This window comes from Eptatretus burgeri, chromosome 5 (assembly GCF_056783735.1).
Source record: "Eptatretus burgeri isolate ZD-2024b chromosome 5, Ebu_testis_v1, whole genome shotgun sequence".
NCBI classification, from domain to species: domain Eukaryota; kingdom Metazoa; phylum Chordata; class Myxini; order Myxiniformes; family Myxinidae; genus Eptatretus; species Eptatretus burgeri.
Window position 1 is genome coordinate 81,207,599 of NC_140965.1, and position 25,603 is coordinate 81,233,201.

The 25,603-nt window shown below is 43.8% G+C and overlaps 1 long non-coding RNA gene across 4 annotated transcripts; it reads right to left on the bottom strand.

Moving 5' to 3' along the window:
• Positions 1 to 646: 646 nt before the first annotated feature.
• On the bottom strand, positions 647 to 24,366 carry LOC147026818 (uncharacterized). Of its 4 annotated transcripts, XR_015058508.1 has the most exons (6): positions 24,213 to 24,366; positions 21,865 to 22,208; positions 20,510 to 20,635; positions 20,245 to 20,350; positions 1,363 to 1,721; positions 647 to 1,128 (listed from the first exon to the last, which is right to left on the bottom strand). It is a non-coding gene; the product is annotated as an uncharacterized LOC147026818 (long non-coding RNA). The 4 variants fall into 4 exon arrangements; XR_015058506.1 differs by having other exon boundaries at positions 647 to 1,814; XR_015058507.1 differs by having other exon boundaries at positions 647 to 1,721; positions 24,213 to 24,365.
• Positions 24,367 to 25,603: the final 1,237 nt, after the last annotated feature.

Genomic DNA, 25,603 nt, shown 5'->3' on the forward strand with positions numbered 1-25,603 from the left:
TTAAAAGTGTTTATCAACTGGAGCATCTGTGACTACCAGAACTGGAATCATACCAATCATTGTTGGACTGTATAAGCAAGAGGGCTCAATATCAAAACCCTGAGTATGTTCGTTTGCATCAACAACTGAGTGGCATATCTGGAAAAGAACTGAACAACCAACATGCAGTGTGGCACAAATCATGTCAGGTGAAGCAACACACAAGCATCACATTGAGAGAGACAAAGCTAGATATGACAAAGCAGTTTTATCTCAATAATCAAGTGTATTGCCATACAGCAAAGTCGGTGGTCGCCCTCCCGCATCACAAACATCTAACACCCCAAAGCAAACAACTCCTGCATCTACCAGCACACTAACAAGATCTCGTTACCCTCCATTCCAAAAGGAACACTTTCTTCTGTCAACACGAGAAGATTTGTGGAAGTAAGACAGAACGCCTTATTAATTGTCGAAGTGTCGATATTTGAGTGTCAATTCAAAACATAGTTGATGTTGGTGGGAATGAACAATGGAAAGTAAACCTGGCAAACATCATAACTGATGGCGACTTTCTTTCAAGGGACATTAAATATCACCAAAATTGCCATACCATTAACTGGCACAAGTACATACAAGCCAAAGAAAAAGTCAGCAACAGAGAACATCAGGCAGAAAATACAGTGGAATTTATTTCTGCAGAGATCGAATTCAGTGCTGAATTGCAGGAATCTATAGATCAAGGAAGCATCCTTACTTTGAGTGAAGTAGCAACAGGATACAACCAAATGATGCACAATCATGGCATTCCAAACCCACAGATTACACGTGCAGTGCTACTCATCAAAATAGAACAACAAATATCAAATTTCACAATTACTGAAGCAAAAGGAAGAAAATCTGCAGTCATTCATTCTAAGGAAACTGTTCGGTCAGCAATAGATACCGTTGTGGAGGAACGTGATGTTTTAGCTATCAGACGAGACATGAAGACCATCTTTCATTGCTCAAAACTTATCAGGCAATTTATCTTACAAGCCAGCGAATCGAACGCATGGACCGTTAATGGCTCATTGACAAATTGTGAAGAACAGTGTGTACCTGCAGAACTAGTTGCTATGATGAGGTGGACATTACAAGGAACTCAAGCTGCAACAACAGACACACGTGCCAAAGAGCTCAGCAACACATGTCACACTCTTTCACATTCCATAGTGCAAGCATGCAAAACAAAGAGGCAAAGATCTCTGACACCAAAATCAAAAACAGCTGATTTCCGGTGCAGGCTGTGATACGACAGGACATATCCAAGGGAAGGGAAAGAAGGGGTGCTTTACAACATTCCTGAAGGCAAGCCCCACCATTCTGAGAGCACGAGCTGACCTTGGCGAAGGGGATGAGCCATCTGAAGAAGTTCTTCGTGGTTGTGAAGAGTTTCTTTGCTCTCTTTTCTCTCCAGTTGGAGTCCACTTTGGGCAAGCAATGATGCTGAGATGGTTTTTGTTCAAGCAACTCACAGATGAACAAGGAGTTGACAAACTGCCACCGACTCAGGGAGCATGTATTGAACATATACGCTGTGCCCATGTCCAGTGTAATATCTGGCACCAGGATATGGTATTGAACCTAACTTTTCTTGACCCTTTGACCTTGGGGTGGCGAAACCAAGACAAAAAGCCACTGATTGTTCTTTCTCAGGTTGCATCAGCTCCAGTCTCAGTGCTGCAGCTCGTCAGGTGTAACTGTGAGACATCAAAGTGTTCAAAATGGTGCTCATGCAGAGGAAACAGTGTGGTCTGTACCGAACTTTGCAAATGTGGTGGGGAAGGCGACAGCTGTACGAACATAACACCACCAAGGATTGGCGAAGATCTCGAAGATGATTGAAGCAATGACAATTATAAATGTTTAATCAGGAACATTGACACTCCTGATTCATACATGTAGCATTTTCATACCTTTGAAAAAAACTTATCCATCTTCTAATTGAATAACCGCCCAAATAAATTTATATTGAATTACATGCTCTATATTATTTCTGTTAAATGTTTTGGAGGATCTGCAAAGAGTGTTCCAATCATAAATATGTTGTTATTATTGGAATCCTCCTGTGCCAAAAACATATGATTAGACACCAAAAATATCTTCTTATGTCTGTTGGTTCAAAAGTAATGGCATTTTACATAGAAAACCCCTGAAATCAGGTGGCCATCTTGAATTTTTTCCAATATTTAGAGTATTTCTAGTGCTCTTAGTTTGCTTCTAATGAATCTTTGTCCCCTATATATGAGTTTAGATAAAATAAAATAATTATTGGCATATTTAGAACATTTGAATGAATAGTTATGGTTAATTTGCAATATTATTTTAAAAAGATTTTCAGCGGTGGCCATTTTGAAATTCAAAATAGAGGCCTGAAATGTTAATGGAAAAACTGGCACCTTTTTTTTCTAAATCAGTGAAGTTTCTAGATGTGTTTAGACATGGGTAACACGAATCTACCCCAAAAAAATGACAAATCGAGAAAATGTTACATAAGCCCACGGACTACATGTAATAAATGGGTGAAAGGTCGGCAGTGAGCACGGTTGAAAGGATCTAGTCCAGAGGGCTCGCACAGATGAAGCTGACTGGATAGTCACATTTTACAAGTCCTCAGACCTCATATCACTGAAGCATGGGGAAGAACCCGAGTTCCCAAGTAAAGATGTATCACAGATGATGAAGACTGGAACTCCAAGCTGTAACGGATGATGTGTTTCTTGAAGGATAGGAGAGACTTAAGTGATGAATAAGCTCTGAGAGTATGCAACAGTCAACCAGCCAGGTGCTTTCTTGTAAATGACAAGTAAATCACCCAAAATGGTGCTGACGAGAATGTACAAAGAGCAGCTTTGATATCATCCCTGAGATAACAGCAGTGCAATGTCTGACAGGTATGTTCTATGAGTAGAGGGAGTTCAGGGAAGGATACCTCATCGGGTATGTTATATGAATTGAAGCTGAATCTCCACAGAGCGACACAATGGATTGAAGTTGATCCGTCATAGTCAGGAAAGAGTTGAGTCATTGAACGTCCCAGGTTCGCATGCAGAAGTCACCCGATTCCTCCTTCACTTTGTATGTCAGTTTTCAAATGATATGCACCGCTTGAAAGTGTGGCAGCTCAAGAGAAAGTGTCCATGCTTCTTGCCTCATTCCTTCTCTCATTCTCCTCCCATTCTCAAACTCCTTGCCTTTTTTCCTCGTGTTGTTGTTGTTGTTGTTGTTGTTATTATGACTTAACAGGAAATTCAACAGCCAATATAACCTTCACCAAAGCACAATTAAATGTTATACAGGTCCGTAACAGTATCTAATTGATGGTAAAATATTTGGAGATAAACAAGCGAAGCATCCTCGACACCACTATTACTCTCAAATGCAAATTGAGTGAGATTGGCCAAAGAAGCCAAGTTGACTACTCAAACATTTTAACAGTATCCTTTCAAAATACTTTATTGCATGAGATGTCCAGGTGACTGGGCAGTAATCATTCAACTCACTGTTTTTTTTACTTTTGGTACTGAAGATTTCCAATTTTGAGGAATGACACCATTATCCAAGATTGATGGATAAATACGTGTAAACACTGGGGCAAGTTCTTGATTACACAATTTCGAAAACTTATGAGAATTACCAGCTGGGTTGGTGGCCTTGCTTTACTTCGTCTTAGCATTAAATGCATTACGAACCTCAATCATGTACACTCACTCAAAGAATCTCATCCAAATTCTGAATCGTATCCTTTAACATTTCCACAATAGAATCATTCTCACATTCAAAATCATGAACATCAAATCTACAATAAAATCATTCAGATTATCAACATTCTTTCGTGCAGTCTGCTGGCCTCTTTGATTTGTCCTTGCATCGAATTAGGGTGAGTATTTTCTGCCAAACAGCATGCAATTTATTTCCTTTAATATTCCGTTCCAACTTTAATTTTTAATCTGCTTTCGACTTTATAACTTGCCGAGCAATTTCTTTCTGAAAAGCTTTTACTTGCGCACCATCTCCATCTAAAAAGGGGTGTGTTCAGTTACCAAGCAGCTAGCTATAGCACTTGCTAAGCCTGCCATTCCTTATCAACGGTTTCAAATTGAGTGCTTGATTGAGTGCTTTCTCTAATATGCGAGCACTCTACAATAAACTTGGTCACTGAACACATCCCAGGCTTCCTTCTTTTGCTTAAGTAAGTCATTCAGCTCCTTGGTAATCCATGGATTATTATTTGCCCCACACATGCACTTACTATCATCATTTACCCCCTGCCCTGTGGGAAACCACCACACCTGTCATGCATAAAGCACCCACTCGGCGTGATCTAATAGGTATTGGAGTTGCTAGTCTGAACGTTGGTACTATGCATGGTGGAGCTCTGGTGAGATAGCAGAAATGTTGAGCCACAGAAGAGTGGATGTATGCTGTGTGAAAGAAACAAGGTAGAGGGGAGGTGCTGTGAGAATGGTCACAAGTAGAAATTATAGGTACAAATTGTTTTGGATAATTTGTGACTCTGGAACTGGTGGTGTTGGGATCATGGTCGCTGAAAAGTGTGTCGAGAGGGTGTTGGAGGTTAGGAGGGTGAATGCAAGAGTTATAGTCCTAAAGCTATTGTTTGATAAGCGTATATTAACAGTAGTATCAACATATGCCCCACACAGATAGGATTAAATGAGTAAGAAAAGGATGAGTTTTTGGGACACACTTGTGCATGTTGTTTCAGGGATTAGCGAAAGAGAAGTTGTTGTGATTGGAGGGGATTTGAATGGACATGCTGGTGAGTTGACAGAAGGATATGAGGGTATGCGTGGTGAGTCAGGTGTCGGAGTTTTAAACAATGAAGGTTTAAGAATACTTGAGTTTGGGGACGCTTTAGATATGGTCGTCTGCAACACAATGTTGAAGAGGAGGCCGAGCAGACTGATTACTCACGAGTCAGGAGGTATAAAGAGTCAGATATACTACTTTCTTGTGATAGGAAATTGGTTAAGGATGTGAAAACAATAGGTGAAGAAGAATGTGCTTTACAACATAGGCTGCTGGTGTGTGATGTAAAGTTAAGTTGGAGTCGGGGAAAGAGGAAACCTTATGTCCCAAGGAGAAGAGTATGGAAACTAAGAGATCAGAATATAAAGGAATGTTTCTATAAGGAACTTTTGGAAAGTCTATGGCAGGAGAGGATGTAGAGAGTTGTTAGGACACTTTAAAAGATGGGCTGCTGTGTGCTACTGATAAGAAATGTGGCTGGTCGAAGGGTCCAGCGAGACATAAGGCTACATGGTGGTGAAATAATGAGGTGGATAGGGAAATTAAAGAAAAAGAAGATTGTTTAGGATTTGGAAAAATTGAGGGAATAAGGAGGAATACTTAGTGGTTAAATGTAGAGCAAGAAGGGAAGTTTAAAAGGCTAAAAAATTGTACAGGATTCACTTTCAGATGTGATAAATAATGCAGACTAGCATAACCCACGCTCTTCGCGACATGTTGGGGTGGGTGTGTTTGAGAAAGGAACAAATGCAGAGTATCAGTAGTAATTTTACTTTAATGCAGTAAGTGGAATACGATTTCACTGTTTCAGAACCATTTTATTTACTTTTTTTTGTACCATGCACCTCATATGATCTTTGAGATAATGTAAGCCGAATATCACGTTACTCGAGCGCAGAACAAAGTCAAAGATAGCGTGACACGAAACCACAAACTCAGAAATAATATATAAGATAGTAGAGGGGAGATATTTAGGATAGGAAAACAAATGATCAGTCAAAATAAGGTTCTCATAGGAGTACAATATGTGAAGGATGATATGGGAAATGTACTAGTTGACCATGGCGAGATTAGATATGCTTGGAGGAGTTACTATGAGCACCTACTAAATGAGGAATGGACAGGGATATTCTGGAGGAAGTAGAGCCGCTGCAGGGCCCACCACTTGGGATAAAGAATGAATGGGTGAAGAAAGCCATCGATTAAATGAAGAATGGTAAGGTAGTAGGCAACACTAGGATTGTCACAGATGCTGAAGACATCTGGCGATATTAGAGTGAATTTAATCACTAAATTGGAAATGCAATTATAAGGGAGACATCTCTTCCAGATGACTGGTTGAAGAGTGTAATCATGAATATTTATAAAGGGAAGTGTGTGATGCCTTAATACGGAGCAACTATAGGGGTCTGAAGGTGACATGACCATGGAATGAAAGTGGTAGAGAGAGTCATGGATAAATTGATGACAGAGTGATAATATAATGATGAAATGCAAATTGGTTTCATGCCAGGAAGAGACATGATTGAGTCAATTTTTATATTAAGGCAATTCCAGGAAAAATATATTGGGAAGAATAAACAACTGTACTTTATATTTGTGGGTTTTGAAAAGGAGTTCGATAGGGTGCTTTGGGAAGTGGTGCAATGGTCCATGAGGAAGTTACGTGTAGAGGATTGGTTAGTTTAGGGTAGTCATGGCAATGTATAATGGCCCCAAAACCTCTGTGAGGGTAAATGGGGTGCAGAGTGAGGATTTTAAATTGAAAGTGGGTGTTCAGCAGGGGTCAGTCTTGAGCCCAATCTGTTCATCATGGTTCTTGAGGCTATATTACAGGAATTTAGAGAAGGCTTACCTTTGGAACTCCTAAATGCTACTGACCTGGTGCTGACAGCCAACAAAGTGGAAGAGGTAATAAGTAAATATACAGTCTGAAAGGAGGGTATGGAGGCCAGAGGGCTGAAAGTGAATACAGAGAAAACAAAAGTACTTATTTTTTAATTCAAAACTAAACCGTCAGTTCTAAACAGTCCCTTGAACAGAGAGGTAGGAGAGAGGAAAGGGGAGGGGGGAGAGATGGAATGAGTCAGAGAGAGAGCGAGAGGGATCAGATAGGGGGAGAGGGGTAGGAGAGAGAGATGGGATGGGATTGAGAGGGGCACAGGGGAGAGGGAGGGAGAAAGAGGGGAGGGAGTGAGAGGACAGGGGTAGAGAGGGGAAGGGGGAGAGAGGTTAAGGAGGAGAGAGGGGAGGGGGAGGTTCCGGCAGATGTGATGCCCAGTTCAATGTCTATTCGAGAGATAGCACACACATTGATGAATCACCCTGCCTGTGAAACACTGGGACGACAGTTTGTAGCTGGGTCATTATTCAAACCCAGGCTAGACAGCTTCGAGCAAGCATGCGTACCTCTCGGCTGTCTTGCCATGATGTGGTGATTCATTGCTCTCTTGCAACTGAAAACGTTTTTTTTCACTGTAATCATCTAATTTGTTTTGCATTCTTAACTCCACTATCGAATCGCGGTATCGCCATTGAAACTTGAAGAGTGCGTGTCAAGTGGCTTAACCAAGCACCCCAACAAAACGGTTGAATACATTTTAAAAAATGAAATGTTTCATTTTTTACATGTATTTATCTATGCCGAAGTGATGGGTCATATAATGAAAGAAGATTGCACAAAAAGGGGAAACGTGGTGGAAAATATAATTGCACATTTTCAGCTCGCCAGTCATCACCCAACACTCTACATGACAAAGCGAGTCCAACGCAGGCGAGTAGCCCCAAAACTTTGTTCAAGTTGATCGATATACAGTATTCAGTGACAGTGTGAATATTGTAGTGCGCTCACCAAGTAGCTGAAGCACTCATGGAAGCACTCCAATGAAACAGTTGATAATGAACGGCTGGCTTGGCGAGTGGTTAGCAATCACCGATCTGTCATATTAAACACTTCCCTGAGATACCTGAAATGTGAAACTATGTCCGAATTGGACAAATGAACACTTTTTAGCAGCCAGAACTGCTGCTAAGTTAAATTCTGGTGCTTAAATTTGTAATTTGGCTTAGTGTAAGAGATTCTAGAGGTTATGGCATGTGCGGAAATGAAATAAAGCCACAAACGCTGGTGTCTCCGGGCATTTATAAGCATTGAAATGTATCCAGCGATTCGTAGATAAGATGATCAGGCATTTTATGATATGAATGAGGAAAGTGAAAAAAAAAATTGTCATACAGAAATCATATAAATGACGCAAATTCTCTGTGTAATTCTGTATCGTGTCGCGCCGCCTTAAGGTGGGGGAGGGTATTACAATCGTCTCCACCATTTACAGTCGAGTTTTCCTGCCCCACTGTTTCCATGCAATGAGCCTTTTTGAAATATAAAGTTGAATAAGGATAATAACATAACCCCCCTGGCAGGACCGGGTGCTTCTCGTCATGTCAATTTTATTTTTTGTCGATGTCGAAAACAACAAATTGAAATGAACTCAAAGTTACAAATCAATCCATTGTATAAATGTTTTATCTTCCAATGGTTCAAATTCCTACCCCCACATTCATTTCATCTAAGGAATGAAGAAGTCCAGGAAGTTTATAGAGCTTGTTATGATGAGTTAAAGCAGAAATACCTTTTTGTTTTTTCATATACAATGTCAAGGATCATATTCGTATAAGAGCTAACACACAGACCGTATAAAAAGGGAAGCAAGAGGGAAGGGAGAGGGAAGCACAAAACAGTGGGGAACAGAGACATGAGGAGATCTGTGGAAGAGAGAGAGGGATGGGGGCAGGGTACATGCGGTAAACAAGTTGGACACTACAGGGATTTTCAGGAAGGAAAGCAGGGAATATGAAGGAGGTGGGATTGGGGTGGATTAACGGGGGAAGAAAAGATCATGGTTTTGGATGGGGGAAGATAAGAGATGGTGGTGAACAGCTGTTTTGAGACCTGTAGGGAAGAGTGGGATTGAAGAGTGTGTGAGAGTTTGTTCCAAAGGTGGGGAAAAAGAGGAAAGAAAGAATGAAGGTGAGCAGTGATTCTTCATTTGGTAGTTTTACCAGAAGGGGGTTGCTGGTGGACCTTGAGCGCCCTGCGGAAAGGCGGGACAGACAGCAGACAGAGCGGGGAAGGGGGGGTGAGGCTGGAGAGGAGATGGAAGAAGACAGAGACCATCGACCTGCCTGTGGTGAGAGTGAGAGACCCAAAGACAGCCTCATCGTGGGAAATACCAGTAATCCTACATGCCTTGGTTTCCACAGTGTGAAGCCAAGAAAGGTAAGAGGCAGGAGCACGAGCCCAGAGGGGAGAGCAGTACTCCATGAGGTTGTGGATGAAAGCTTTATATGTGGTCAGATCAGGTGTGCCAAGGAAGGCTTTTGCCCGACAGTGCATTCCCAGTCGGCGACTGGCTTTGGAAGCCAGCTTGGAAATGTGGCTTTCCCAGGAAATATCACGGCAGATAGTGAAACCCAGAAGCTTGAATGAAAGGACTTCTTCAAGAGGATTGTTGAGAAAGTAGATGGGCTGGGGGGGGGGGGGTTCTAAATGGTCTTTTCAGAGAGACATATTGAGAATGTGAGATTTGTCAAGATTGAAAGACATGTTCCACGTGTTGGACCAGTTTGTGATTTTATCCAGACTTGCAGAGAGTGAAGAGGCTGCTGCTTGCCAATCTGAGATGACAGATGGTAAGGCAGAGGGTGGAGTCATCAGCAAAGAGATAAAGAGGATTTTCCAGAGAGTCAGAGAGATCATTGAGGACAATGGCAAGTGACCCATATTTTGTGGGTTTGCCCCATTTTCTTTCTTGAAACCCGTGGACCCCTTTTAGTATCGTTAAAACCTGTATTGGATGGAAAGTAGGAACAATTTCAAAAACGCAATGTTCACCTTCCATTCCACTCACATGGATTCACATACAGTGACAGATCTTTTGCGATTTGATATGCAAGGTACCACTCTAATCTGACTCTATCAGCTGTGACATCATGAGCTTTACCCAACCGACCAATTCCTTCAATCCTCATCTGTACACATCGTCACTTCCTCTCGTCTACCATTTGACATTACCACAAATCAATCAGTAGGCTGATTTGCTTTCCAATTTGCTCTTCGACTTCATACAGTGATATTTATCGGTATTTTGGAGGACAGTATTTTGAATGGTATGAGTCGATTCGGATTGTTTTCATTTGTATACAAGATGTCCACAAATTACCGTTCCAAATTCAAACCACAACAAACTCGAAGGGCACTCGGTGGAGCACATACCTCCTCCACATAATGCCTCATCCACGAGAACATATCAGGCCCAATACATTTTTAAAATATCATGTTATACAGTACTATATCGTTTTTAGCCCCATCTCTCAATGGTGAAGAATCACTTAAAAAATTATATAACTCTCATATCCAGATCCGGATGCAGATTTTCACCAAGATCGAATCAGTTCGTCCTTGTAACACACTCAATATGTCCACAAAATTTCATTCGGATCCATTCACAACCTTTTTGAGATATTGTTACGGCTGTGGAAATTTGCAATACACCAGAAAGGTCCTCAGGTTAGATATATCGATAAGTTCATGTGTAGTTAGTCCACACCCGTTGTTTAGAGGGAATATGTGTGATTCATCCGGGCTGCGATGCTTTGAGTTAGCCATTTTTCTTTATCTATCATTATTTTGGACCAATCACCCCCCAACAACCAAATCGCCACCACCAACATCGCCCCCGAACAACTACACCAAACCGCCACTACCTTCACCTCCACAACCCCACCCCACAAGCATCGCCTCAACCCCATTCTCAAACGACACCCGCCAACAACCAAACCACCACAGCAAACCCCCCACCACCTTTGCCTTTCTCCTTCCACAACCATCAACCACACCACCTGTCAACACCGAATGTCGTGCTGTCCAGGGCTCGTTCGGTGATTGTTGCCGAACGCGTCGAGCCGCGAGTACAAATGGATGCCTTTACGGGAGAGGAAATCGGATCAGGGGAGGTTCATGCCACCTTTTCCTCCATCCAATGGGCAAGCGTCGGGCGGTTTGGCCCCGCCCCCAAGCGCAATGCATGTGGATTCCTTTCAGGAGGAAATTCGGATCAAGACAGGCTCACGCCCCCTTTTGCCCGACCAATGGCTGAACATCGGGTGGCGTGGCCCCGCCTCCAAGCGCGTTTTGATCCGCGAATTTACATACACGCTCCTCCCCCGGTCTATAAAGAGGGGAGCACAAGGCGACTCGTGGCTGGTCGAGTGAAGACGGAGGTCGTCGTCGAGGTTGTCGTTGTTGGGTCGTGGCCGAAGTCGTGGAGTCTGAGTCGTGTTTGCGGGGATCGGACGGCGAAGGGGACGGAGCTCGGAGTTGAGGTCGAGGCACGAGTCACGGAGTGAAGCAGGGACGTGGAAGAGGGCTCAGGGGCGAGAGTTCGCCGGAGTTGGTGCGGTCCCAAGGCCCCGCTAGCGGGACGGAGCATCCGCCATTCCCCTCTCTCCACCCCGAGCATCAACAATTCCCCCCATCTGCGCTGAGATAGCGCCGGTAACCCCGTCCGTTCCCCACCCCAACCGTGGTGTCGACCGACCAACACGTGCCTGCGCAGCGCACGCCTAAAGGAGCTCACCGACCACGCCAGGGGCACGGAGTCAGGAACGTTTCACTGACATCGCGGCGAGCCCGCCATCGCGCCACGAGGGCGCGGGTAAGACCCCTTCGATCTCGTGGACCTGGCCGCTCACCCAGGACTCACGTACATTTGGTCCACGGACCTGTCTGCCCCCTTGCCTATGAGGGTGGCTTTCATTTGCTTTTCGTGTAAAGGTGTGTGTGGCACCAGTCTTTTAAGTAAACCTGAATAAGTGCTTGTACATTGCTTTATTCGGTTGTAGCTCTGCGTTGCTTTCATTGCTTTGACTGTTATATGTGCATTCTTACTGTATGGCTGTGAATACGTGCTTGCCTTGTGTGTTTGTGTGAAATAAAAGTGCTTGTTAAATTGTGACCCGTTTCGTTGCGTCCTTTCCTTCGTTTGAAAGTGCCATCTTGCATCATGGAAGGGATTGGTAGTGGGTTTAGACACCCAGCAAGTAATTTGAACCGTCGAGGTTGGCGATAACTCCGCTCGGTTATCCCCTTAGCACGGAACGAGCCGCTTAAGCGGTTCGTGTCCGGAGCCGACCTGCGGCGGGGTACAACTCCTCGGTACGCTACCCGCGTGGGTACTTAGGTATATCGACATTCGGCGATCCACCTTATTTCGCGCGGGTAGAATGCGGACTGGGTTGTGGTGAGGTTAAACCCCCACCCGTGACTGGTTCCTGGCGGTAGTTCCAGGAGGGTCACGACTGAATTGCCCGTCCCGGTGGGCGACGCGGTCACGATTCGAGTTACGTGACCGATCGCATGCCAGGCGGGCCAGAATTCGTAACAATATCTTGTACACAAACAGACAAACAGACAGAAAGGGGGGAAAACATAACCTCCTTCACCTCCAGTGGCGGAGGTAAATAAATGAATAAAATGGGACACCATGATGCGGTTTGATGCTTGTGAATGAACGAACATTTCTTAAACATTTATTGTCAGGATTTGTCAAGATCATCATATCGCATTCATCTCCATTTATCATCACTTGGTCTCCATAAACCAGGCAACACTGCTCATTATTGTGAGGACGCTATTTGCAGTAAATGTGAAGTCACGCGTCACAGCCGACAACTGGAAACGAAAAAAACGTAAATAAAACTTTGAGAAATTGTTTTCTTTCCTTGGTGTTATATTCTTTCCAAATATATTGTTGTTGTGTAATTGCCGGATGTTGAGAGATTGTGAGGAAGATGATGATGCAACGGGGAGGGGTATGTGGGACATGATGGAGGAGTCGCCATCTTAACGGAGTCGGAGATGTGTGAACCTTACATGCTGCGGAATCAATGGACTTTTGCCTTGCAACCAATCGCATTGTTTAGCGTCTGTCGAGCAACATAAGCATAATATTCTTTGTTTGAGAAACTAGTACATGCCCGTACGTGCGTGCCCGAACGTGCGTGGCCATACGTGCAAAAAAAAAAAAACCTCAAACCGCGAGCCAGAAACAACAACCACACAGGCCGTTCCTTCACTCTTGCGTGCCCGTACGTGCAAACACTCCCCCCCCCCCCAAAAAAAACTTTCAACCGCGAGCCAGACACAACCACACAGGCCGTTCCTTCACTCTCACGTGCTCGTAAGTGCAAACCCCCCCAAAAAACAACAACAAAAAAAACTTTCAAACAACCACACAGGCCGTTCCTTCGCTCTCGTAAACGACGACTGGATTGGGGCATTGTGTTTATCTATAAATGCGCATAAGAAATCGGGAAATTATTAGAATACAGTAAGTCATCACTATGCAGAAGTAGTGCGTGTCCGTACAGAATGTTCACATCATTCCACAAATTATCGCTTTCATTTAACTAACAACTGCTGTGATACTTCCACACAGAGTTAATTAAAATCAAAATTAAAATCAAGTTTACCTCCCTGTATTTTCTTGCCATGACATTCGCTGCCATTGACCATTGCCACTCCGACGCCACGGTAACTGAGGCATTGATCCCCATCGTAACCGGCACGGCACGTGACGTCATCGTCGGCCGGCCGCGCACCGGCCAACGCGGCAACGTGTCCTTTCATTGGTTGGTAAATAAATGGCCATAACTTGGGAAGCACTTGTCCGATTAATATCAAACCTTGAAAAGGCACATCCTCAGGTCCCCAGAAATATACCTGGCAAGTTTCAATCAGATCGGACCAGTGGTTGTCGAGATACAGCGGTCACAGACAAACACACACACACACACACACACACACACACACACACACACACACACACACACACACACACACACACACACACACACACACACACAAAACACACACACATACCACACACACACACACACACACACACACACACACACACACACACACACCACACACCCATAAAACACTCACACCTTCACATTTATTAGTATAGATGAAAGTCTCCAAAAGGGAAAAGTTCACTTTGACGTCATTTAATTGTTTGACCAATTATGTATCTTTCCTGTGGCCAAACTTGTTTGAAAATAACAATCCTTCTTCTTCATCTTCTTTTCCCTTTTTAAGGGGTGAGGTCCATTGGTACCAATATTCTGTCCTGTCTTAAAAATGATACTCCTTCACTTCCTCATGTCCTCAGCTAACTCTCTCCACTCTCTACCCACCCACTTTATGGATATCCCTCCTCATATCCCTCCTACGCCTTCCCCTCCACTCCCACCTCATGTCTATATGTGTATTGCACCATCCACCTATCAGTGATGACTCCATCTACACCTCACTATCCGAAAACATGGACCATCTTCTATCTTCTCATCCAAACTCTCTCTTCCTCTTATGTGGTGACTTCAATTGTCATCACGCCAGTTGGCTCGGTGTGGGTTCCTCTCTCACCTGCCATGGCACCTCAGCAAAAGCTTTCTGCGACTCATTGGGACTGACTCAATCTGTCAACTTCCCCACCCAGATTTCAACCAATGGTACCCTATCTCTTCTGGATCTGATTTTGACAAATTTCCCTGACAAGATCTGCTGCTCTTCCTCCGCTCCAATCAATTCTCCTCACCACGTCCTTGTCAAAGTGGACATCTCTCTGGCTATTATCAGAGAACCACCTCACCGCCGTCGAGTCTGGCATTTCACTCAAGCCGACTGGCAGGGTCTCCAAGCAGCCATCAAACTTACAGACTGGTCTCCTATCTCTACTTTCTCCAACATCAACTCATCCTGGGAATTCTTTCAAAGAAACTTGCTCTCCCTCACATACAGATTTATCCCCTCTCGTCTTCATTTTTCCTACCCTTCCTCCCGCCCTTAGTTCACAGAAGCTTGTGGCGAGGCAGTTGTCCTGAAACAACTTGCCTTTGCCTCAAGGAAAGCAAACCCAACTCAGGGTAATCTCAGTTCCTTCCATAAATCTCGGAACAAGTGTGTATCTACCCTCAGGAGAGCCAGGAAACAACATCTTTCAAAGCTCAAGTCTGAACTTTCAAACCTCTCTCCCTCTTCAAAATCCTGGTGGCATCAAAGAAAATCTGTTTCTGGTGAATGTTGCCCCTCCATCCCCTCCCTTACCTCAAACGGCCGAACTGCTGATACCGCTCGTGAAAAGGCTGAATGCCTAAACTCGGTGTTTGCAACGAAATCTTGTGTCCAAATCCCATCGCTTTCTCTACCCACCTCTCCCAGTCACACCCTACTGTCCCTGGACTCTGTGTCCTTTTCTCCTAACAAGGTGGATTGTTTGCTGTCAAACGTCGATTCAGATTCTGCAACCGATCCAGACGGCATCAGCCCATGTGTCCTAAAAACCTGCTCTCCTGCTCTTGCTCACTCTGTTCTATTCTCCCTCTCATTTGCTCAAGGTCATCTGCCATCTGCTTGGAAATCAGCAAACATCACTGCCCGGCATAAAAAAGGTGCAAAAACAGATCCCTGCAACGACAAACCAATCAGCCTTCTCCCAATCATCAGCAAGGTTATGGAATCCATCATTGCTTCAGATATTAAATCCTTCCTCTTTCCAATGGCCTGATTTCCGATCATCAATTTGGTTTCAGACCAGGTCACTCTGCCCTGGATATGCTACTTTTGCACTCCCAACAATCGACGAAGGTCCTCAATGCCAGACAGGAAATCCGAGCCGTATCACTGGACATATCATGTGTTTTTGTCATGGTCTGGCACCCTGCCCTGCTCACCAAACTCTCTTCCTATGGTATCCAAGGCCATCTCCACTCATGGCTCGCAGACTTCCTCTCATGTTGCAGCCAATGTGTGGCCTGAAATGGAGTTCTTTCATCCCCTCTTCCTGTCCAGGCTGGAGTTCCTCAAGGTAGCATTCTGGGCCCTGTTCTTTTTCTGGTTTTCATCAATGATCTCTCCGACTCTCTGGAAAATCCTCTATATCTCTTTGCTGATGACTACACCCTCTGCCGTACCATCTGTCATCCCTCAGACCGGCAAGCAGCAGCTTCTTCGCTCTGTGCCGATCTGGGTAAAATCACAAACTGGTCCAACACGTGGAACATGTCTTTCAATCCAGACAAATCTCACACTCTCAGTTTGTCTCTCCGAAAGGACCGTTTCGAAACCCACCCCCCCCCCCATCCACTTTCTCAACAATCCTCTGGAAGAAGTCCTTTCTTTCAAGCTTCTGGGTCTCACTATCTGCCATGACCTTTCCTGGGAAAGCCACATTTCAAACCTGGCCTCCAAAGCCAGTCGCCGACTGAGAATCCTCAGTCGTGCAAAGTCCTTCCATGGCTCACATGAGCTCCTGACCACTTACAAAGCTTTCGTCCACAGCCTGATGGAGTACTGCTCTCCCCTTTGGGCTGGTGCTCCTGCCTCCCACCTTTATTGGCTTCACGCTGTGGAAACTAAGACATTTCGGATCATTGGCATCTCCCGCAATGAGGCTGAGTCTTTGGCCTCTCACTCTCTCACCGCAGGTTGGACGGTGGTCTTTCTGTCTTCTGCCGTCTCCTCTCCAGCCTCGTCCCCCCTGCTCTTTCTGCGATTTGTCCCCACCACATTTCCCCAGGGCGCTCAAGGTCCGCCAACAACCCCCTTCTGGTAAAACTCCCAAACGCACGAATCACTGCTCACCTTCACTCTTTCATTCCTCTTTTTTTTCCCACCTTTGGAATAAACTCCCTCACTCTATTCCTTCCCATTCTTCCCTCCAGGCTTTCAAAACAGCTGTTCACCACCACCTCTTATCATCCCCAATCCAAATCCTCGATCTTTTCTACCCCCGACAATCCACCCAAACGCACCTCCTTCAAATTCCCTGCTTTCCTTCCTGAAAGTCCCTGTGGTGTCCATCTTGTATTCCCCATGTTCCCCACCCTATCCCTCTCCCTTCCACAGATTTAATGTCTCTGTTCCCCCACTGTTTTGTCCTTCCCACTCCCGCCCCTCTTGTCTCATGCCCCCCTTGCTGTGTGTTGTGTGTTAGCTCTCATGCGAGCCTCGACAAGGTATACAAAAAAAAATCTTCATATCTCAGCCATGGTCCACCTCTTTTCCTCCGACCTTGCTCCCCCATTCTATCCATTTACTTTGCCATTCCCTCTTCCCTCATCCACACCACGTGGCCAGCCCTCTTTAGCCAGATTATTTTTTATTTTTAACCAATCTTCCCATCAGGCTGATTGGCACACCAATCTCCTCCCTCAGTTCATCCATTCTGCTTATACCCACCCGGTTCACTCCCACAATCATCCTGACCCAGTTATTCGCACAAACCTGTAACTTCTGTTGTCGTCCCTCTGTCAGTGCCACAGTCTCCAAACCTCGATCAAAATTAACAGTAAAATCATCAACATATGAAAAACTTCAATCTTTGCAGTCACTATTGGACTGTTGTCAGTCAAGCCCAGGTGGCTCACTAATGACAACCAGCGAAACGTGTGACTGCTTTCCCCTCATACCGACTCCTCCCTCACACCCACTTCCATTGAGAGTGCTATAGAGGTGGGGCCAATCCCCAATCTTTGTAATTTCCTTGTTAAAGCCCCAAAATGGACAAGTAAGATATCCATTTGCAAAATGAACTCACGAAATGTTGAACAAGTGGGACAGAGGCCCATCTTCCAATGGAGGGTTGTCTTTGTCGGGGTGTATTAGTTAATATTGTTGATTTTAATTTTAATTCGATTGAACATTATTACCATTGCCTATGATATTCATGTATTTACATTTTACATCAATTATCTCACCACCTGGATGAAAGTTGCAAAAATCGTACCACTCGACCCGTAGAATATCTGGGCTCTGGCCTTATATTATGTTGCCACGTACATTTGGTAGCATTCTGAATGATGGATATGGAGATAACGATATTTTCAGGAATTTATGTGATTTTTCCCAAACATTTACGAAGTATGCCATTTTGACACTTTCGGTCAGGTGAGCAGCATGACCTCCGCAATTTAACATCCCTACCCTGGCCTAATGTTGGAGCATTCTGATTTGGTAGCATTCTGACTGCTGTGTCTGGAGAATAAAATGTTTTTGAAGGAATTTATGTGACGGCCATTTTGACACACTTCCGTTCACGTAATCGGCATGGTCTCCACAAATTTACATCAAGACTCTGACCAAAGGTAGCCCAAATTTGGTATCATTCTGACTGGTGGGTCTGGAAAAGAGGATTTTAAAAGAAATTTTCTAAGTTGGCCATTTTTACCTACTTGGAGTCACATGACCGGAGTGAGCTTTGGAATCCCTGTTACCAGTCAAGAGTGGAATGTTTCTGCCAAATTTCAGCGAGATCGGCCCAGCAGTTTGGCCGTAGAAGTCAAAATAGGAGACAGATGGACTGACGTACGAGCAGACGGACAGATGGACAGACGGGCGGACGGTGCAAGATGACAATACCTTTTCTGTAATTCCAATTCCAGACAAGATAAAAAGTGCTCCATTCGTTTTTGGTCATCGATGTCATGAAATCATCATGCTTCGTTTTAAAATTATCTATTGAGCCGTCTTGCAGGAGGTGGGAAAAGTCGAAAAATTGTTTCCAGTTCCACTGACTGACTGCCCGATTGACTGATTTCCCGATTGATTGACTGAAGGATATCTTTATGGATTTAAGTTCTCATTGATTCCCTCAATGAGCTAAAGAGTATTACAGTAAATCGAGGATTGGCATTATATGAGATTTTTAACAGCTGAAGGAAGAAATATAAAAGAGTAAATTGTGTTCTTTTCTTTTTATGACGAAGAAAATTCACTAATATTGCAGCAAATGACAATCTTCTAACAATTCCACTAATTTTTCATGGGCTGAATCATTCCCTGATTAATGTAGGATCAGCAGGGAAAATTTTTTTTTGTGGGCAGGTTCAAAAATTTCAGATTCAAAAAATCTGAAATTTTGGATTGAAAACAGCTCGGATCTTAAGCGCAAAACCTTGCTCAATCACTGATGTCACAGTCGAGATCACATACTCCAAGATGGCCGCCGTGAGTTTATCATGCCGCAATAGGAAGTGACCAACATGTTCATTCTGGTTTTTTGTATATCTATATGATGTCAGGATGTTACTCAAAAAGTATGTGAACAATGTAGGGATGGTCAAAAGAAACAATCATGTTAAACCATCCCTACATCTTTCTCTGAATAATGGTTGTCCCTATAGAAAAGAGAGAGTGTGTGTGTGTGTGTGTGTGTGTGTGTGTGTGTGTGTGTGTGTGTGTGTGTGTGTGTGTGTGTGTGTGTGTTCGATATAACTTTGTTCTTTCTCGGGATGATAGTTTATGGGTTGGGATTCAAACCCAGGCTGGACAGCTTAGAGGTGAGTGTGCATACCACTCAGCTATCCTGCAAGCCCAACTAGGCTTTGAGAACAGCTCATGTTTCCTGCCGGGTTGGCCAGTTGTGACAGTTCAGAAAAATTATGAATTGCTCATGAGCTGCCAAGCCAGGAGGAACCATTGACCATTCAAGCTAATATAAACACACCAAAGGTGGATACAGCAATGTCCCCACCCCATCTTGGCTGTTTTTCAAGACTGAAGAGTTCTTGGTGATTTGGGCAGAATAGAATGTGCAGGATGAACTGGAGTCAAGTTCAAGGAATTGAAAAGGTGTTCAGTCACATTTTTGCATGGCAGTTATTCAAATTATCTATTGTTCCACCAAATTAAAAGTTGTGCATGAGGAAGTGGTGGACCACCAAAAAAAAAACAAGGTTGTGCAAGAAAAATAAGTCGGTACTGTGAACAATAACTCAAAATTGTACTTTGAAACTCGTCGACAATGGCTCGTCTTACTTACATATGGCTAAGTAATTCCGCAGCCCGTGCAAAGGCGCGAAGGTTAGTTCAGCTCACAGCTATGAGCACCTTTGAATCGTGACTCCATTCAGAATGGGATACTTCACAGTGCTAATAATGGGGGTGCGACTCCGACTCGAAGCAAATAACTATATAAGAGTGAATGTTACTCAAGTTGAGAAACCATAGTTCAAGATGTCATTACAGCAAATAAATCTTTGTAATCTCCACCACCAGGGTCCATTCAAAGTTCCTCCCTCCCTCCTTCATAGTTTTGTGAAACAGTATTTATCACTATTCCTATTATCCTTGAAATTAGCATGGTGTTCTTATATTCTTGTTCACTACAGTTACCTGGTGGATTGCCTTTTCTGCCACTTCGGTATGCTCACACGGTAATATTTTAACGTATTTCATACTTCTTTTGTCAAAAAAAAAACAACTATTAAAATTAAAGGCAAACTTGTGATACTCTCTGAACACCTAAGCAAGCTTGAGTATTCCACAAAGTCTGTTAATGCCATGACATTGAAGTCGAGTGCAAGTGAGTTCAGATTTCAGATTCTTACCTGCTGAAGGACTGAGAATGTCGCTCAGTATTGTGATGATCTCTTGCATGTCTGAAAGGTCAATGAATTGAGTGACATGTTTTTTGTCTGGGTCACTGGCTATAGCCTATGGGGAAAGCGAGATGAAGAGACGACATTATTGATCTCAATGATGTCGGTTCAGCAAAATCACAAGGCAAATGCAAACAGACAAAAGTCGAAAGGCTCATTGAGAAACAATGGTCGAATGATAGAACTACGATTTATTTGAAGAAGGATAAGGTACCTGAGGGGTATTATAATTTACTTCGCCCACTCCGATGGAGAACACCTCCACACCAAAGGCTTTCATTTGGTCTGCTTCGGTTTCAAATTCGTTATTGGCACCGCCATCAATGATGAAGATCAAAATCTGGTGAGAAACATGAATTGCAGTTAAGGTTTGGGGCAAACTCGTTATTGCCATCTCATATAAAGCCAGTGTGATGAGAATAGGCTTGATCTGAAAGTAAAAAAATACTTCATCGTTCACACGTACATGGCTGTGCACTAATATGCATGGTCTAGGTCTCTCGGTGCAAGATCTGCATGTAAGAGGGTTGGGCACGGGTGGCCCATGGGATTAATGTTGGTAGAAAAGGTCATGAGGAGGGATGGGTTTGGGGGTGACATGAGATGGCAGTGCACTGCTTGTTTGAAGCTCTGGAGGGAAGAGTGGAATTTAATAACTTCAGGAAGGTGGATCCACAAGTGTGAGAAAACGAGGAACAAAAGAGTGGAAGTGTGTCCAGTGTCAACAATACATAGATCAATGTAGTGTACGGGATTTGGACCGGACAAGGACTCCGAGCATCGTTAGTTAAGTGCTCAGATGGAGATTTCTTAATTTCTAAAATGTTTTTTTTTTTAATTTCATATCTGGATTCGGATCCAAATCTTCACCAAAATCGAAACAATTCTTCATTGTCACACACCCAACCTGTCCACCAAGCTACGTCCAAATCCGTCCATAACTTCTTGAGACATCGTGCTTCATATCGTGTTCGGCCCTATCTCTCAGTTGTTGAAAAATCACTTAAATAATTCTAATATCTGGATATGGATCCACTTCTTCACCAAAATCTAATCAACTTGCCCTCGTCACATACTCAATGTGCCCACCAATTTTTTTCCGAAGCTGTCAAAAACTTTTTGACGTATCCTGCTCACAGACAAATAGACAGACAAGAGTGAAAACATAACCTCTGTCCACCTTCAGTGGCTGAGGTACCTCGCGGTCTGCATCTGCAGCACAAGGAAATAAAATACAAGAATAAAAATAAAAACGTAGACGATCATAAGGTGCTGATCAAAATATTTCAGGCTTTACTCTTTGGCGGAGCAAAAAGAGGGAGGGTAACGTATGATGAAGGATAGAGGCCAAAAATGGTTTACCCTTTTGCTTCGATGAAGGGTTATGCCCGAAGCATCAGCACCTAGGGATCGATCCTTCATGGTGGATAACTCTAATTTTTTATTTGTATGTTTAGTCATATTCATGGAAAGGCTGAAATAGTTACACCCATGGTGTTTGACAGGATGTGATAGGCCCACACTACCATCATGAATCCATAGCACCATGTAAAGAAACTGTAGCCTTACCTTTACAGCATTAGGTCGTACGTGGCTTTTGAAGACGGATTCCAGGGTGTAAAGCAGAGCATTTCCAGTTTGGGTGAAACCCGTCAAATATGACACTGAGCTGATCGCTTTCTGCACGTCAGCACGATTATTATACCGGTCTAGATTGAAGTGCAAGATATTTTTGCCGTCCAGGAACGATCCACTGAACTGCACCAGGGCAGTACGCACTGTGCCCGAATCAATGTCCAGGTCATTCACAATCGTTTGTACAATAAACAGAATCTTGTCGAAGTTGGCTTGTGTAATGCTACTTGAACCATCAATTAGGAACACCACGTCAGCTTTCTCCTGATATTCACACACTGTGAAAGGGGTGAAAGGCAGGGAAGAATTACACACAATTAGCAAGGAGATGATTCACGAACTTGTCGAATCACGCGGTACCTTGTTAATTTGGCAATTTGATAAGAAACCAACTCAGCAATCCACTGTATACATTATGTCATTATATATCAGATGATTTTTTGGTTTTGTGGATACATGATCGAGGCTTGTGGAAGAGCTAGAGCAAAATGGAAAGGGGGAAACATCACCAGCGGAGTATCAGTGAGAGTGAGATCAAGGGGAGGGGGATAAGGACACATGGAGGTGAACAAGCTGCACGCAAGCTGAATGAAACAACAATAGGAGGAAGGGGAAAGTGACCTCTAAAAAGGGAGTGCTTTGGAATGGGATCATTTGTGAGTAGAGGAGATCATGAGTATGGATGAAGGATAACCGCAGATGGTGGTGAACAGCTGTCTCAAAGCTCTGGAGGGAAGAATGGGACTGAACAGACAAGGGAAGTTGGTTCCACGGGTGAGAGAAATGAGGAACAAATGAGTGGAAGTGGGCAGTGAGCCTGGATTTTGGGAGTTTAATAAGAGGAGCGTTACTGGCCAACTGTGTATGCCCTGTAGAAACCTAGGAGGGACAGAGCCAAGACAGGGCAGAGGGTGCAAGACCAAAAATGAGGCAGTGGAATACAGAGAGGCCACCGACCTGTCTGCAATGCGAAAGTAACAGGTCTTGTTTAAGCTTTGTCGTGGGAGATCCCATTGATTTTTAGGGCCTTAAGAAGGGCAACGTGTGAGGCAGAGGCACCAGTCCAAAGGGATGAGCAGTACATCATGCTGCAAATGAAAGCCTTGTAGCTTGTCAAAAGTTCAGACTGCCCAAGGAAAACTTCACACGATGAAAAATGCACATTCAGCGGCTGCCTTTGGATGCCATCTTGGAAATATGGTTTTCCCAAAAAAGATCATAGCTGATGGTGAGGCCTAAAAGTTTGAGTGACTTAACCTCTTCAAGTGGTTTGTTTAGGAAGTGGATGGGAGAGTTTGTCAGATGGTTTTTTTCCGAGAAACTGTGTGAGTTCCCATGGTGCTCTGGTCCTGCAGCTCTCTCAGCACAGTTTTCATCTGTTTGTGGTGCGGTGGTAATGGACTGCGGTGACAAAGCCAGGTGATTGCGAGATGGACATGGCCTCTCAAGGCCAAACACTGGCAAGTCTCATTACCAAAATCAGGCATGGGCAAGGCCCACTCTCCTCCACTAGGTTCTTTTGTGTCCTGTCTTCTCCCTATATCTGCCATGTTTTCCTTGTGGGAGAGAAGCCTTCAGATTAAATAAATAAGGCTGTTGTTGGCATCGAGGGCGTGAGGGTTAATTATTTATTATTTTGTTTCACTTCTTCTCACCGGTTGTGTTCTTTTTTTTCTTCTCCCCCGCCCTTGTTTATTTTTATTTATTTATAAATAAATCCTTTGTTAATGAGAATCTGTTTTCTGGTCACTAAGTGAATGGGGGCTCTGTAGCAGTGAGTTAATTTGGCATGTAAACCCCACGCAGATAATTTTAATGCAGCATGACAAGGCGCCATGAGTAAAACCAAACTGCTCTTCGGCATCGCTCGGCTAAATTCTGGAGGGAAGCTTTGTAGCGGAGTGTGGTTTTTAAACCATGGACATTAAGCAGATTATGGGCAGACATGGTGACCTCTCGTCCCTTCATGCCGGGTGATCAGTTGGTGGTGTAAAATCCCACGGCTGTAAAAATATATCCATGAATGTGGGAATTTATTGGGAGACGTATTAGCCTTGCACATACCAAAAAGTAGAGGAAATGCTGGTGTACTGGTTCGACGTGTCACTCAATGAGTGGGTGGGTCTGCAATGATTCATTTGATTCTCAGCACTCCAGTTTTGGATTTGTGATGCCATGTAGACCAGAAAAAAAAAAATTTTGCTTGTTGCTGCGTTCACAGTTCACAAAATTTCACAAATAAAGAGAGAGAAAAAAATGATCATATCGAGAGCACATCTTACGTTTATCAGCAATTGGCAGTCCAGAAATCTCCGATGTTACAGGAGCATTTTGTTCCTAATGGGAAAAATGAAAAGTTAAACATTCTACTCCCAACCGTTCAGAATAAATGGTATTTTAAAGCTTTTAACAAAATCAATAGCAAACTTTAATTTACACTTTTCCTGCAAAACCAACATCATAGTTCACCATTATAAGCTATTAGTCAAAATGAAAGTTAGGTGAACACTTACAAAATAACAACCATCCAAATAAGATAACGCCATGACCTGATCTTATCGTTATCAAGTTCAGTCAAGTCGTTGCTCACTTCTAGTGACATTCATGATCAGATTTCACCAAACATCCCTGTCCTGCACTGTCTCGCGAAACTTTGGCAGAGACAGCCTTGACCCCATCCATACAGCACATACAAAATCTGCCTCTTCCTCTTATTCCCTCAACCATACCCAGTATGGTTGCTGTCTCCAGACTTTAGTCTTCTGCACCAATTATGTGTGCAAAGTATAACTGTTTCGGTTTTAGCATCGGTGCATCCAATGCACATGATGCGTTAAATTTCTTCAAGCACTAATTTGTTTGCTCTTGTTGAAGTCGATGGTATTTTTAACATTCGACTCTAACAACACAGTTCGAAACTGTCAATCTTCTTCCTTTCTTTCTTTTTCACTGTCCATGACTCACATCCACACATTAAAATTGGAAACACCAGGTCATTCACAGCCTCCTCTGTGTTTGTATTGTCATGCCTTTGTCTTTCCAGATCTTTGTCAATCCTGACATAGCTGTACTCCCTCGCGCTAACCGTCTCTTTTGTTTTCTACTCTATACAATGTTGAGGCTCATATAAGAGCTAGCACACAGAACGTACAGCAAGGGGAGCAGGAAACAAGAGGAGTGGGAGAGGAAAGGAGAAAATAGTGGGGTACAGAGACATGAGGAGGAGATCTGTGGAATGGAGAGGGATGGGGCGGGGAACACGGTATACAAGATGGACACAACAAGGACTTTCAGGTCCTTACACGACAGGGACTTTCAGGAAGGGAAGCAGGGAATTTGAAGGAGGTGGGGTTGCGGTGGATTAATGAGGGTTGAAAAGATCGTATTTTTGGAAGTGGAAAGATAAGAGGTGGTGGTGAACAGCTGTTTTGAAGACCTGGAGGGAAGAGTGGGATTGAAGAGAGTGTGGGCGTTTATTTGAAAGGTGGGGAAAAAAACAGGAATGTAAGAGTGAATGTGAGCAGTGATTCCTGATTTTGGTAGTTTTACCAGAAGGGGGTTGCTGGCGGACCTTGAATGCCCTGGGGAAATATAGGGGGGGGGGACAGACATCTGTCTATCGCAGACAGAGCAGGGTGGGGGGCGAGATCGGAGAGCAGATGGCAGAAGACAG